Raw genomic sequence first — 13,192 nt, 5'->3', positions numbered from 1 at the left:
CTATCTGCATGGTATCCCACTGAACCATTTGGTGTTCCACTGCTATTGCCAGGCACTCACGCTCCTAGCAGAACATATGATCATTGCTGTGCACCTTGTTCTGACCTCAGAAGTGAGTGATCCATAAATGTGCTGAGTGGCTTAGTGGGATATCTGTGCAGACAGCTGCTCCTGCATGGTAATGATGGGTCAGGTAATGGGAAGAGATTTGGGCAACTCTGGGGCCAGGATACTCTGGGCTGCCCCTGGAGTATCCTGGCCAGTGCAGACAAAGCCTGAGAGAAAGAGTGTTGACTCAAGAACAATATGGCTGACATCCACTGAGCCCACTGGTGGACCATGTGTTTCTACCACTGTACTTCAACTGTTATCCAGAGGTGACCTCTGCTGCCTCTTGGCCAGTTCCTAACTTCCTGCACATCTCCATCTCTTGAAACAGCTGTGCGGATGCCTCTTTGTGTGTTTGGATTACTTTAATCATCCAGCTGTGAAGCAGCCTCTCAACCATACCAGGCCTACCCCTCAAGGGGTAGCTCAAGGGGGGCAGGACCAGGCCTGGGAGCCTCCCAGCCACTGTTGTGTATCAGGGCAGGTAGCCTTGTGTAGTGGGGTACTGAATACCTCCTTCTGTAAACCCCCCCCCCCCCCCCCCCAAATATCTGCCACTGGTGTAACTGGGATTCCACTAGGATATGCAACCAATAGAATTCTAGCAGTTGTGTTTATTCCTGTTTCATATATTCAAGCTTATTTGTTGCAGAATGGAATGGAGATTGTCATTTCATTTCCACCAAACTGAGTTAAAAGCATTTGAAGCAAACACATAGCGACTGTAAACATTTTGTCCCTTCTGATATCTGACTGCTTTTTAATTTGATTTTCAGAAAAGCAACAACAAAAATGCATTTTGCTCATTGTCACTTTGAAGAACAGACTGGTCCTGTGTTGAATCACTAAGTGGCCAACCTAACCTAATTGGTAACAGCAAAGTTGAGGGGAGGGTTTTGAATAGCTTGTAAACATTTTAGCAACCATCCTTGCTTTTTCCTTTGAAGATAATAGTGAGGTTCAACTCAGTGGGAAAGGAAAAATTGAGTGGGATAGAGGGATTCCTCATGTCTTTTCCCCCACCAGGAATCATAGGGTATGCATGCAAATGCATTGTAACACACTCTCAACTTCCCTAATAGTAGGGCATTCCTGAGAAAATGCTACAGAGTTTAGTATGGGAGGCTTATTGGTTATTGTGTGCCTTCAAGTCATCTTGGACTTATGGGGACCGTTATGGGGTTTTCTTGACAGGATTTATTCAGTTTTGCCATGCTCTCAGGGTGAAAATGTAATTTGCCCAAGGTTACCCAGTGGGTTTCGATGGACAAGTGTGGATTCAAATCCTGGTTTCTAAAGTTATAGTCCAGTGCTCAGACCACTACATCATGCTGGAGACTTGAGGGACCTTTTGAAATATTATCTTTATTTACAAATATCTAAGGTGAGTGTTATGCAGAACTTCAAAAAGTTATTCCTTTGGATTACAGCTCCCAAAATCCCCCAGCCAGCACGGTCACTAGTTAGGGGATTCTGGGAACTATTAATGCAAAAGGTAACATTTTTGATCTCTATATAAAATCCAGTAATTCTTTTTGCAAGACATTCTGCGGGGTATCAGTTCCAAGGTAAGGTCTGAAGGCATTGGATGAAGCAACTTTGTATTATTGTGTCCTTTATCATATAGATTCATAACTAGGGGTGGATGAAAATTTAGAGCCTTACAAAAGTAAGATGAGAGGCAACAAAATAAAAATGGCTTTCTCTTTAACCTCTCCTCATGATGTCATAACACTTCTGTTCTCTCTCCAGAGGAAGATGGTCACAAAAGCATGCCTTTTGCCAAACAGATTTTTCCACAACAACAGAAGGCACACTTTTATGACTGACTCCCTTGGAAACAGAATGGAAGTGCTTCGATGACAGAAAAGCCACTTGTATCTTGCCACCTCTTGTCTTACTTTGGTAATGAGATAAAGCTCTTAGAGCCTTATCACACTAGATGAATCCCGCTCAGAAATAGAATTTTAAAAGTAGAAAAACCCACAAATGCGGGAGCTTTTTCAGATGCATTTGCACCAAACAGCAATAACGCAAAAATAAAGCAAACAGAAAGTGGACAAAAACAAGATCTTTTTACTTTCTGGAAGTTCCTGAAAGTAAAAAGGTGTCATTTTTGTCCACTTTCTGTTCACTTTATTTTTGTGTTATTACTGTTTGGAAGAAATGTCATTGGAAAAGCTATCTGCATTTGTGGGTTTTTTCTACTTTTAAATCCCGTTTCTGAGCAGGATTTGTCTAGTGTGATAAGGCCCTTAGTTTCTGGCCATGCTGGCTGGGAAATTCTCATTTGTAGTTCAATAAGGCAACTTTTCCCAGCAGTGGAGGCAAAATACATTCCTATAAACAGATAACAAATCCTGCATCTAATTCTCAGAGAACAAAATCTGCAGAGTTTCTAGCTCAGTCTGCCTACAATTCTGTAAAATCTTATCAGTGATTAAGTAGCTATTTCTTTCTCCTTTACCCCAACCCTCCACAGAGCACTCATCTCAAGTCATACTCTTGCATGTAAATTGTCCATTTCAGTGAAACACAGCTGATTAAGGATCATTAGTGACAGTGATCAAATGAGCAAAACTTGTGACAGTGGCAAATAAAACCCCCAGCCTCGTGCTGTGTGCAAGACAGAGTGCTATTCAAGGCACTTCAGATTTGATTAGTCTTGGGCTTTCCTCTTTATAGCAGTCAATATAGTGGCAGCACAGCCTTCAGAAGAGATGTAACTGGTCTGGGCCTCAGGGGTAGATGGAGGAAATGCTATAAATAATACACAACATAATTTATATCTATCTGAGTTAGCTATTTAGTTATAATATTTATATTTCATTGTTAAGCTGGAAAGGTTTACACAACAGAAACATGATAGGACACTGCCTGCTCTCAGGCTTCCAAGCTAGGGAAAAATGTCTAATGGAAAGGGGAAAGAAAACTAAAAAGGCATAAGTACTTAGTGATAATAAATTCATAGAATGACACTTAGATTTTACTTCCTTGATCTTTTTGAGGGCAGGAGGCATGGCTGATGTCAAGCATTGATGTCAACACTCCAGGTGGGGCCCATAGACAAGTCCTCACAGATGACTTCTTCCTGTTTGCCCACTTCTTGCTTTGGCCTAGACCACAGTGGTGTTGAAAAGGGAAAGCTATATGTACCACTGCATTCTTGCCCACTGATTCACTCAGTACCAGACCTCAGGTCTATGGTTCTGTCTGCACTGGCCATGTTATTTCAGAAATAGCCTGGAGTATCCTGACCCCGGAGTTGTCCCAATCCCCCACTGTTACCTCAGCCCTCTGTTCTGACACTAAGCTGCTGTTTGCACATGTGCCCTGCTATGGCACCTGGTGTGGCTGGTATTGCTGTGGGTCACTCCCTTCTGAAGTCAGAACAAAGCACTCAGACCTGATCAAATGGCTGGGTGGCTCATTCTGGCCTCAGAGCTAAGCAACCCACAGTGGTAGTGGCTGTGCCAAGTGGCCTGGACACACATGCAAACAGCTCTCCAGCATCAGAATGGGAAAACGGGACGTTCCAGAGCAACTGAGGACTTTTTACAATCTGAGGTAAAAGGAATATACCACTGATTTGGTGCTGAATGGTCCAGACATCATCTGGATTGTTTATGTCAGACTTGGGGCCTGGACCCAGCTGGGAGGATGCAAGGAAGCTGGTTTATGTGGCTTGTGTAGATGGCCCATAATAGTTGCAATGATGATAATGGAAAGGAGGAGCAGTAGCAGACAGTCACAATCATGATGAGAAAGTGGATTAGTTGAGGGTGGCTTGCCCAAAAGCTAAATAAACCTGAAGCTGATACTGACTGGAAGAACATCACTGACATATAGGACTTATTTGGAGGGCACCATAAGATAATGGTCTGTGTGAATCCTGGCTTATCAGAGATAAGCCAAAATACTGATGATCATTCCTGCTAGTAGCAAGAGTACTAAGCAAATTATGGCCTGTTGATCCATGGTTTGCTTTTCTGCAAGAGTAGGCAACTGTGTATTCTGGGGGTCCATTCGTGCTACACAGTTATAATGCGATTATTCCACATTAATAGCTATGGTTCTTTTTAATGGAATCCTGGGGTTTGTAGGAATCTCTGGTACAGAAAATAGCTGGATCAGTTCCGGGTCTATTTGGAAGACACTAGTCCTTCATATATGCTGATAAAGGACACTGCTGCAGCAGGATCAGCAAATCTACTAGTTGTCCCTATATGCTGATATATACCGTGAATCTCCTGAAGACTCTTGAGCAGCTGGTTTTGAATTCTCCCTGATACTAATTGTAGGGTAATAACTATTTGAGGAGTCAAGATTTTTCTTGGCAAATACAAACTACATTTCCTATAATGCTAGGTGACAGATATGGACAACTGCCATGGCATTGGGGGCCATTTTACACATTGGCCAAATGTTCTAAAACTGTTTTATTACTGTATTTTGTTTTGTAACAGGGTTTTTTTTTAAAGTTAGAAATACCTTAAAAATAGCTACATATATTTAGAATGGATATAAAAATTAGCTGAATTTAATTAAAAGTTAATTCTTCATTAAATATTATTAAATTCAACTTTAAAATTACCCATTCAGTATTAACAAATAAAATTGCCCTCAATAACCTTAAATATATTTAAAGTGACTTTAATATGATATTGGCTATGACATTTATGTAGCACTATAGCATTTTCCTTTTCATAATAGTGCATTTAGTGGTTTGCTGCCAAATTTTAGCTGAAAGCAATCATGCCATTAAAAAAAAAGTTGCATCACATGCTCCTCAGTGGATCTTGGAGTCCCTCACTCCTCTGCCATAGTCCCTGAAGTTAAAAAACTTTTAAAAGATATTTTCTTACCCACACACCCATCTAGGACAATGCTACTCAAACTGCTGGTCTGTTAGCTGGTGCCTACCTATGACCCAATCTGTTACAGGTTTCCATGAGAGAAAGAAGTACTGTGTATACTCACGTATAAATTTAGAAAATTTAGTTTTAAAAATGACCCCAAAAAACTGAGTTGACTTATCCACAAGTTAATGTAAGTAGTGTACCTTAACTTTTATCAAAGAAGGAACCATTCCCTTCTCTGAGTAGAGTGGTGAAAGGCAAGAGCTTAGTCCGTTCCCGGAGAACTTGAAAGAAGCACTGACCAACCCTACTCTCTCTGCCGCAGCACTGCTTCTGGCCTTTTTGAATGTCTAGGTGGGAAAACTGTGCCATGCTTTGGCATCACTTTCCTTTCCTTCTTCTTTTACATCCTTTGTTATATGATTCTATATTTTACCTTCGACATATCCATGGATCATATCAAAATCCTTAATTTTGGCACCAAAACCTGCCCATGACTTATACATGAGGTCAACTTATAGGCGAGTATATACAGTAGTTGCAGACAATGAGCACAAATATAGTACTGGCCTCTGGCAGATTAGAAGAAGAAAAATTGCTGGTCCATGTCTAATGGTTTTAAATTACAGGAGGCGATATTTCAATTGAACATTAGTAGGAACTTCTTGACAGTAAGAGTGGTTTAGCAATGAAACCAATTACCTGGAGAGGTGGTGGAGTCTCCTTTGAACATTAAAAAAGAAAAAGAGGGTAAAAAGGCTGGAAAGCTACTTACTTTCTATGATTTCTACTTGCTTTCTCCCTGCCTAAAATAGACCGATGGGTTAAAAACATCGCGTAATTGTCCCCAACAATTGCAGCTGTAGAGGGATGGCATCCCTCGACTTCAGAAGGAAAGTGGTAGAATTAGTTTAACAAGGACGAGGGACAGGAATAACAGCTACCCATGTGTGACTCCATTGATTTTTGTAAAAGTCACCAGGCTTACATAATCAAATCTAGTCATTTCAATTCATTATTGAATCAGGTCACACTTTAGCATTCAAATGACATCAAGTTGCATATTCTGTAACATTTCACAGATGAAAAATGGTACACATGGTACCCAAGCAATTTCAGTGTATGGTCGTGACAAAAAGTATTAAAAAGGAAGTCTAGGAGAGACTGCAGAAATTTGCTTTTGCCTGAGCCTACTGAGAAGGGTAAGATTTCCTCCTTCTCTCCCTCCTGCTGAGTTAATTGAGTACAAACTACTTATGCACTTTGGACTCAGTTTACAGCAATGGAGATAAACGGAGGACAAAGGGGGAGAGGAGAAGAGGAGGGAGAAACTTGGACATATCAAAAGCTGCTGAAAAATGAGACAACAGAGGATTAAACAGGACTGTCCCTGGCAAATCACGATAGTTGGAGAGTATGAAGTTATGACACCACACACACAAAAACTGTGGAAGAGAGGGAACCTTCTGTTTTCCATTTCAGTGGATCTTTTTTTCAAAAGTAACAGTGCATACACACACACACACACACACACACACACACAATCAGAGCAGCTTACAAATTGTTAATTAGACATTTCTCTGCCCTCAGGCTTACAATCTAAAGCAGGGGTAGGCAACCTGTGGCCCGTGGGCCAGATGCGGCCCGGCGAGGCCTTGGGACCGGCCCCAGCCTGGTCCTGCCGCCGATTGCCGCCAGGGCCTTTGGGGGGCAATTGTCTATAGAATCCTCAGAAACATGCATTTTTATTAACATTTTGTTAAAAAACAGCAAAATTTTTTGCGTGTCCTCCATTTTTTTAAAAAAAGTCTTCCATTTGAAAATTTTGTCCTACATTTGTCCTGATATATATATATATATGTATATTGGCTTCGGCCTCCCAGTTGTCTAAGGGACAGCAACCCGGCCCCCAGCTCAAAAAGGTTGCCTATCCCTGATCTAAAGAGACAAGACACAAAAGGAGAAAGGAATGGCAGTGGGGAAAGGGGAAAGTCCAACATATCTTCTCTCCCTCGGAGGCCTGGACCACGGCAGATAGACTGGAAGAAGGGCTCTTCTTCTTACTCTGATTAGACCCTATGGAGCTGGCCTCCCCTTCTCTCCCTCTGGATGGTGGATGGAGGGAGGGCCTTCTTCTTTCCAGGCAAGGCCTGATGGAGCTGGCTTGCCTTTCTCTCTCTCTCTGTATGACTGTATATGTCTGAAATGCAACAAACAGGTCAAGTAAGTCTTTCATAAGTAAACAAAAACATTTTGATCCTTTTAGAGACCCCTTGAAGATTCCTTTCACAAATCACCCACTCAGGGGAAACTTCCTCTTCTGCCACTTCAAATTTTCTTATGCATTTTACTAGCCAAACTTACAGTTCTATGTATTTTCTTCTCTTTTCTCTACTGTATTTTGGGATTCAGGATGCAGTTGCTGTTTACCTTGCTTGTTATAGGCCGATACACATGGCTACAGAAGGATTGGTTAGAGTAGAAACCCACTGTTTCACAGCTCAGGCATTGTTAGTGGCATTGTTTATTGCAGACATGCTGCAGCAACCCAACACCAATAATCTTTGGCGGGTTACAGACCGCCATTTAGTACGTAATGAATACGTACTAGGGTTAGGAAGGGGCGGTGCTTCCGCACCCTCCTAACCCTAGTACGTATTCTGTACGTACAATATGGCGGCGGCTGTTCCACACGGCCGCCACCATATTTACGTATCGGACGCTGTGCGTCCGCACGTGTCACGGCGTCTATGACGTTGCAAGTCCGCCCCTGGCGCCTTGCGACGTCATAGAGGCGCTGCTTCAAGAAGCTCCATTTTGGAGCTTCTTTTTTGCTCCGTAACGGAGCCGTGCGGTTTGGCTGCAGCGGCTCCCTTACGGAGCAAACAGCGGCAGCAGCGGCAGATCGCCGCAAAGCGGCGGTTTATAACCTGCCTTTGTTTCTCTTTTACTATCCTTCTGATGCTGATATAGCTAAAAGACTTTAAGCTAGACAGAAGATGAGTAGGAAGAGGAAATGGGGCAGAGTGGGTTTTAAAAACCTCATTAAAAGTAGCTTTGTTGTTAAAGGCTTTGCTAACTGATGTATAAATTCTTTACATCTTTAAGACACTCCTCTGTAACTTGCTAGGAGTACTAACAAAACATGAAAAGTCAGCAGATACAATTCAACCAAAATTCAACCAATCCACTGTTTTCAGTGGAGAAGAAAATATGTACTTCAGTTTCTTCCCATTAACTCTGTGTGGCTTAGATGTGATTGACTTTAGTTGGATTGTGCCCACTTTTTCTATCTGAGAGGCAGGGAAATTGCAGGGCATCCACTTGGTCTCACTGGTGTGCTTTCGCATTCAGTATTATCCTCCCCCACACACCTGATCCAGCCTGATCTTTCCTGGTTATTATAATGCTCTCCAGCATAATTTCCCTGTAGCTTGTCTTTATAGAACAAACACTTTGCTATATTTGCAATGAAGAGAGCTGGATTTACAGCTGACACAGAAAAGCTGGATGCATTCTAAAATGATATTTGGATTTCCAGCAGAGCTGTCCTATTGATTTCCCCTTAGTCACATTTGAACAGTTTGATTGATCTGTATGCTGAACGTACAGAGTTCTGATGGATGAAAATGCTGACCTTTTTGCAATTGCTAGAAAGAGGGTTTAATGATCATGATATAGGCTGGCCATTTGAGTGTATTTAAAGTAAATTCCAGATACAGCCCTTGAGGAACAGCCTAAGGAGTATGATGGGCAACATTTTCCCCAATTAAATGCTTAGATGCAGAGAGAGAAAAAGAGATCTTTCTTTTGTTTCAGCAGGAATGTATTTTCTCTAATTATCAGTGACACCTGCAAAAAAAAAATTGCCATTTAAACACATTCTTTTCCCTAATACTCAAATGAAAAACATGCATAATAGCAAGCTGCCTATGAAACATGTTATTAAAAAGCCATTTTTTCCAGATCATACAGTTGGAATAGTTAATATTTGACATATTATTTTTATCCTGAATATAATATGCATTCCTTTATGAAAGATAAAAAAACAAAATGGATTCATTTTTGTGGCTGGTTATATTTTTTTTAGACATTTTGTTTTTACGGATGTTTCAGGGAATGTTCTTCCTCTATTTCTTAGAGTTCAGTGCGAAATATACTATTGTGTCATTGGCCTGACCTGTGCATCCTGGTTGGGTGATACAGTGAATGCCATCATCACTTAGAAGCATTTTTAAAACTTAACATACATTTACAAAGCTTTATTAAATTTTAGCAATTCTAAACCCAGGAGTAAATTTCGTTTCTGATATTAAAATGTCAAGCAGTGACACAGAGTTATTGTTTCTGATTAAAAACCAGGCAGAAATAGTCAGCATGGAAAATAGTTTTACAGACAGAACTGATTTCTTTGGAAAGCACAATGTAGACAAAGGACTTTATCACACAAATCCTATTCTTGCTGCAATCACGCAAATTAAAGAAAACACGAACATACCAGTTTCATGAGCAGCCATTATTGCACTTCTTTGCATTCTGTGACTGGGGCTGATGCTGCCCTTGGCTCTCTTCTGCACACACCCTTAACCCTGCCTCCTTGCCCTATGCTCTACTCAGCATGCCTTTCATTTCACTTCATTTTACTTTTTGAATGCAATTCTGCAATTCATGGAATGAATTTTAAGTTTTTTAAAAAGAAGAAGACAATAAAAAACCCCAAAACAAACAAACCCTGCAATTAAATCTGGCTGATTGGCAATAGCGGGGGCTGGGGAGGCAGGAGTCCAAAACACACTGCAGAAATAACCCAGTATGAGACCACTTTAACTGGCCAGGCTAAATGCTAGGGAATCCTGAGATCGTTAGTTTTATGAGACATATAGCCTTCTCTGTCAGAGAGCTCTGGTCCCACAATAAACTACAATTCCCAGGATTCCATAGAACTGAGCCAAGGCAGTTATCACAGTCTCAAACTGGATTATTTCTGAAGTGTGTTTTGGACCTATGGCACCACATGACTGCCAATCTCAGAACTATCACAACAGCAGCATTTCGCACTTGAGGAGTCTTGGGATTGACATGGGAACTGTTAACGGGTTTCCCCCATCAATGAAAAAGGATGCCCTAACCACACTTGGCAGACACAACAGCAACACGTCAGAGGTAATATAATGTGATAAGTATTGCCAAAGGTACTATTTTATTATTATAATTGTGGTTTAAAAGCTGAGTGTAGTAATCTCCTTATTCAGCCTTAGTCATGGTGTACATGTTAGTCAGCATTGCATAGCAGCAATGGACTTTGTGGGATCCAAAAGAGGGCCCATTCTCTTTTATGCAGACAAGTTAAGTGATACAGCTGTGAGCTGGACAGGAGAACTGAGGAACACTTTCATATCACTTTAACTGCCATCATTGGAATCATGGAATATATTGTTTGGGTAGACTCTAGACGTCTCCTGGAGATAAGACTAATCATCACTAAACTGCCAACCTCAGGATGCCATAGGATGTTGGCCTGGCAGTTAAGTTGGAATCATTGTGCTATAATTATGTACTGTGAAAAGAACCCAAGTGAAAACATTGGGATAACGTGCATTTGCTCCCACAATTTCCTTGTGCTTTATACAGAGAGACCACAAAGACCCACCAAACTGCTCTAGCTGGATTTCTCACTTTACTCCTATTCATATGTTATCTTTTTTTCCACCCCTTCTTTCTTACATGATTTCAGTTTTGTTTCTAAGCAGTCCTGGTCAAGGACTTGTATTTTGTTTTTGATATTCTGTGTGTGGTGTGTGTGTGTGGGGGGGGGGAGAGAACAGTACACTGATGTGTAGCTGCAATTCTACTATGCTCTTCACTTAGGGATACATTACAAGAGGAGTTCTGTTTTAACAAACTAGAAGTATTTGTAAAATGAGAGAAGCACTTCCACCATGTGCATGGTGTGTTCCCTGAGAACCTGAGCCTTATTTCACTATTCAAAATATACCTTAGATGCTTTTTTAATGTTTGGACTAAAAGCCAGAATAGAAATCAGTCTTTGTGTACACTCCTTTTTGTTTCTCTCTTAAAACCTGCAAGGGATTTTTGGCCAATGCCAATCATACTGGTTCTTTCATATCTACCATGGGAACGATTCAACTGCAATGCACCAAAGATCCATACAACCCCTAAATATAGCCTGCTTCAGAATAGCTTGTTGTCCTCTCATAGTTACTCATTAAAAAGAGACAGAATGGCCATAGACTCATCCCTCAGTTCAATGGCAATGACAGAATATGGATGCGCTTTGTTATTGAAATGTTCCATACTTTGCCAGCTGGAAGCAGTCATGTGGAAACTACTGTGCTCATGTCAAATGGTATGAATGAGGGGCGCTTTTATATAGGGAAGGTTAGGATTTATAGTGACACTCTCTATCTGTTTCATTTAGGAACATGTGGCATGCACATGAAGGGAGAATTCTTCCTGGTAAGAACTGTGTTATGTTCCTGGAATCAGAGGATGGTTCTTTCGATATTTACCATGTCTCCAGACAGTCACAGTGGGTTGTTTCTCCCCTTTGAGATTCATGGTGGCCTTTGGTTTATACTCCAGTACCTTGTTCTCTTTGTTGCAGCAAGGAAGACAATACACTTCTGGCATACATTTTGTGTGCCATGTTTCCCATTAGCAGCCCTGTTTGAGAAAGGAGAGTTTAGTAATGCTGGGGAGGGAAGGGAGGGAAATGGAGGGAGGAGGGGAGAGCTAGAGACTGGAAGTAAATTATGGTGTAGTGGTTTCACTGTTGTCCTGGGACTTTGGAGACCAGGGTTCAAATCCCTGCTTGGCCATGGAAACTCACTGGGTAACCTTGGGCCATTCACAATCTCTCAGGCTCGGAGGAAGGCAGTGGCAACCCACCCTGAACAAATCTACCAAGAAATCCCGTGATAGCTTTAAGGTCTCCAGAAAGTCAGAAAGGAGTTGAAAGCACACAATGCTAAATAACTTGTGTATCATAATAATGAAGTGTTACTTCCAATAAACCTTTTAAATTAGGCTGAGGAGCAAATTGGAGATGCCCAAAAGGAAGAAAAGGTAGACTGTAGGAGTTATGTGGCATGAAGGCAGAAGGACAGGGTGTGTGCCACTTGAAACCTCTCACTTGGGGCCAACTGCTTAGTTAGAAGTATCTTTTTTGTTGAACTATTTGTTTAATCTCAAGAATAAGATAGCTATAAAGAGGTTATCCTTGATCTACTCACCTGCAGATGTAACTGGAACAAGCGACTCAGCCAGAGCACTAGTTTGGTAAACTGTAGGCATCTCATTTGATGTGGTGCTCATGCTGCTCTTTTTGTATTTATTTGCATTCTTGACACTGCTTACATATTAAACACACACACATACACACAAAATTCAAAATCAGAACCAAAAAGCAAGATGAAATATAAAAAAATGATAATGCCCAAAATGGCAATAAAAACAAAAGACAGGATTATAACATGAGCATGAGCCACTCACTGATCTATCTAGGCAAGTCACAAAAATGCCATCTCTAACTGGTTCTCCAGAGCTGTGGTGGAACTTATTGGCCAGTGACCAAGGAGGAAGAAGCAGAAATGGGAATCCGCATCTCCTTGCTGCTGCCATCCTGGAGGGACTGCTCTTTTTTTTTAAAAAGCTCCTTTAAACAGTTGTCCTCCTCTTGTGGGTGCAACAAGGGTCTGAGAAGTCTTGGCCTGTTACAGACTGCCAAAATAAAGCTGCTTCGGGTCTCTTTGGAGGTATGCTGTTTAAATGATGCATGCATCCTAAGAATCCAGAAGCTGCACCAAAGCTGCACTCCAGCGCTTAGGAATGGAGTGTGGCTTTGGCGCGACCTCCGGAGTCTTAGGACCCAGGCGTCATTTAAATAGCATACCTCCAATGAGACCCGGAGCAGCTTTATTTTGGCAGTCTGTAACAAGCCCTTGTTTCAGTTTCCTCGTCAGTGCTGATCCCTCCCTGCCTCATGCAAACTTATATGCACACATGTAGAAGAATCATAGAGTTGGAAGACTACAAGGGCCATCCTGTGCAATCCCCCCCCCTGCCATGCAGGAATGCAGAATCAAAGCTTCCCCGACAGATGGCCTCCAAAGAAGGAGAATCTGCCACTCTCTAAAGCAGCATGTTACACTCCTGAACAGCTCTTACCTTCAGAAAGTTCTTCCTAATGTTGAGGTGGAATCTCT

General features: G+C 41.6%; 1 protein-coding gene across 1 annotated transcript in view; it reads left to right on the top strand.

The window, feature by feature from the left end:
• The window catches only part of PRICKLE2 (prickle planar cell polarity protein 2), a 362,756-nt gene that overhangs the window by 168,095 nt on the left and 181,469 nt on the right, over positions 1-13,192 (top strand). The window lies entirely within an intron of this gene.

The sequence above is a fragment of the Sceloporus undulatus genome, chromosome 2 (assembly GCF_019175285.1).
Source record: "Sceloporus undulatus isolate JIND9_A2432 ecotype Alabama chromosome 2, SceUnd_v1.1, whole genome shotgun sequence".
Classification (NCBI taxonomy): domain Eukaryota; kingdom Metazoa; phylum Chordata; class Lepidosauria; order Squamata; family Phrynosomatidae; genus Sceloporus; species Sceloporus undulatus.
Note: the sequence above shows the minus strand (reverse complement) of the source record. Positions and strands in the feature narration are given on the sequence as shown.